Raw genomic sequence first — 3,509 nt, forward strand, 5'->3', positions numbered from 1 at the left:
TGACTCACTGGTGGGGAGGGGGGGCTGAGTCCCAGCGAAGAGCTCAGCGAAAACGAAACTTAAATTCTTACTGGCAGGATACCAAGCAAGGCAGAACCCAAGAGAAACAGCCGCCAGAACTCACAGGGAGAGGCTAAGTGCTGCAGTAGAAGGTAGTGCCTTGGCCAGCCAGGCACCCTATGGGAAACCGAGGGCCCAGGTGAGAGGGTCGTGCAGCTAAATCATCCAGGCTATTCATTACGGGTCCGGAAAGCCGATTCTGGTAGGGGAAGCCCTTATGAGATATAGATAAATCTTTTTTTTTTAAAACAATGTATTAGGGGTTCATACAACTCTTATCACAGTCCATACATATACATACATCAATTGTATAAAGCACATCTGTACATTCTTTGCCCTAATCATTTTCTTTTTTTTCTCCTCTTTTCTTTTTTTACATTTTATTAGGGACTCATACAACTCTTATCACAATCCATACATATACATACATCAATTGTATAAAGCACATCCATACATTCCTGCCCCAATCATTCTCAAAGCATTTGCTCTCCACTTAAGCCTTTTGCAGCAGGTCCTCTTTTTTTTTCCCCCTCCCTCCCCTTTCGCCTCTCCCTCATGTGCCCTTGGTAATTTATACATCGTTATTTTGTCATATCTTGCCCTATCCGGAGTCTCCCCCCACCCTTCTCTGCTGTCCCTCTACCAGGGAGGAGGTCACATGTGGATCCTTGTAATCAGTTCCCCCTTTCCAACCCACTCTCACCCTCCACTCTCTCAGCATCGCCCCTCACACCCTTGGTCCTGAAGGTATCACCCACCCTGGATTCCCTGTGCCTCCAGCCCTCATATGTACCAGTGTACAACCTCTGCCCTATCCAGCCCTGCAAGGTAGAATTCGGATCAGGTAGTTGGGGGAAGGAAGCATCCAGGATCTGGGGGAAAGCTGTGTTCTTCATTGGTACTACCTCGCACCCTAATTGACCCATCTCCTCTCCTAAACCCCTCTATGAGGGGATCTCCATTGGCCGACACTTGGGCCTTGGGTCTCCACTCTGCACTTCCCCTTCATTCACACACACACATACATACATACACACACACACACACACACACACACACATATATATATATATATACATATACACACATATATCTTTTTTTTTTTTGCATGATGCCTTATACCTGGTCCCTTTGGCACCTCGTGATCCATACACATTCTCATGACCGGACACAGTCCCTCTAACAACCCCCCCCCCCATAAAGTAAATGTCATAAAGAAGGTATCAGATAAAATGAAGCATTTGTGTGTCTGTCTAATCTCTGTGCCTGGAGGTTGTCTGAAGATAAGAGGCTCTCTTGCCAAACTTCTGTAAAAGATAGCGACCCCCTGGGGAGGGCATCAGGGTCCACTAGCACTAGGTCAAGATGCAGACTCCTCATTGCTGCTTTATTATGTTACCTGCTTAGATATTACCTGTGGGATACAGACTACTCCCTAGGTTGTCCTCCCATTTTATATGCCAAACCTAAGATGCTGCTCGCTAACACATGGTCAATGACTACACACTTGGAGGTCAATTGCTTAAAGGTTATCTCCCTGAGGGTTAGGAGCCCTCTAGAGGAATCAGATGCTATAGTCTGTCCCACCGTAGGTAGGTGGGGCCCTCTCCCTTTTGATATGGAGAATGGGTTGTTTGCCTGAAGGAGAGCCCAAAGACAAGGTTAAGCCAACTCAGAAGACCAAGGTTAGGCTACCATGTTGAATCTTGGATCCAAACATCTTGTCACATGTGCAGCCCCAGCTCGTCCCCTTCCTGTCGCATATATGCCATATGCCTATTGCACAACCCCTACCTGTTATGCATGTGGTTACCTGTAATTCGGGTGGACCCTAAGTATATATAAGTGGTGATTGGAAATATATTCGTGCTCTCTGTGTGGGGTCTGGCTGCTAAGATCATGGCTGTCCGGGAGGTGAGCAATTGCATACTTTAACTTGTCTGATGTCTCTTTAATTTTACCCCTCAATTACACAACTGTCCCTTAGACCTGTACTAGTGTGGGGGCTGGTCCCCCACAATTACCCATTAACTACGTAATATGCAAGTTTGCGTGTCTTGTGAACGATCTGTAAGCGCCATTATATGTAACCATGGGACAGTACATTCTCTCAGTCCTGACACGAGACGAGGAAGCCCTGTGTTCATCTGTTTTCCCACAATCACAAAGTCACTTCTGAGGACTCTTTCGAGTGTTGGGGACTCCCTCACCCCAACAGCACCCAGTGACTGTCTTCTTATGCCCAGCTAGTCATGCTGACCTCCATTTTGCCTGAAGAGATTTGAACCTCTTCTCAGGTCTAGAGTTTTTTGTGCCCCCGCCCTCCAAAAAAGCTCCCTACCATTGGTCAAGAGTTATTTGGTGAAACTTTTCAAAGATAGCTATTTTTAGCAAAGCAAAAATAACTTTCACCCTCTATTCCTTGTACCTTTAGGGGAAAGCTAGGTAATTTGACACCATCTTTTAAAATGTAGAACTGAAACATTTTACATCTGTTTGCATTTTCATGCATTATTTTCCATTTTGTACTTACTCTACTGCCTTCTTGTTTTAATCCAGTTGTATCAACCCCCAATTCTGTCTCTATAATCTCAAATCTCCCCCCAGATCCAGAGTTCTAGCTGCAGCCCCTCTTTAACTTGAAACCTTGCTCCCTGCCGTCATCTAGGAGTTGTTTGAGGAATCTTTTCAAAAAGAATTATTTTTAATAAGTCAAGAATAACTGCCTCCCCTTCCCCTCTGCAGCATGCTTAGGGGAAAGTTTGGTTACTTTACATCATCATCCAAAAAGTAAAATGAGAACATTTCCCATTTCTTTCCCAAGCTTTCTGTGTTCCACTGTGTTAGTCTGGCTACATTAGAGAAACAAGTCAACAGAAACTCATGTATAAGAGAGAGTTTTATATAAAGGTTAAGTGCACATCAAGAAAACATCCCAACCCAATGCTGCCCAAGCCCACAAGTCCCACATTAACCCATTAACCAATATGTCCAATACCAATCCACAAAGTCCTCCTCCATCTCACAAAACAGACACAATGACACCGACTGCAGGAGGAAAGCTGAATCAATGCATGTGTAAGCATCTCAGCGCTGGCAGGGGTCTCCACACTGCTGCTCCAGCACACAGGGCTGCATTGGGGTAGGTTTATGTGGCTTCTCCTCAGGGATTTCTTGCAGAAAGTGAGCCTTGCCAGCTGAAGCAGGGAACTGGCTAAGACAGCTGCACCCTGGTCCAACCATCAGAATGCAAGAGACCCGAGAATTAGAAAGGTGAGGCACACTGAGTCATTTATCCCTCTGTCTTTCAGTTAGCCCCACGTGTGCTTATCAGCCAGGTTGGCACAATCAACTAACTACTTGCTGTTGTTATTCTGACTTCATGGTCCAGATGGTTCCATGGATCCCCTGTAACATGGATCCCTGACACTGTGGAATCCAGAGATGTT

This window comes from Tenrec ecaudatus, chromosome 4, assembly GCF_050624435.1.
Source record: "Tenrec ecaudatus isolate mTenEca1 chromosome 4, mTenEca1.hap1, whole genome shotgun sequence".
Lineage (NCBI taxonomy): Eukaryota > Metazoa > Chordata > Mammalia > Afrosoricida > Tenrecidae > Tenrec > Tenrec ecaudatus.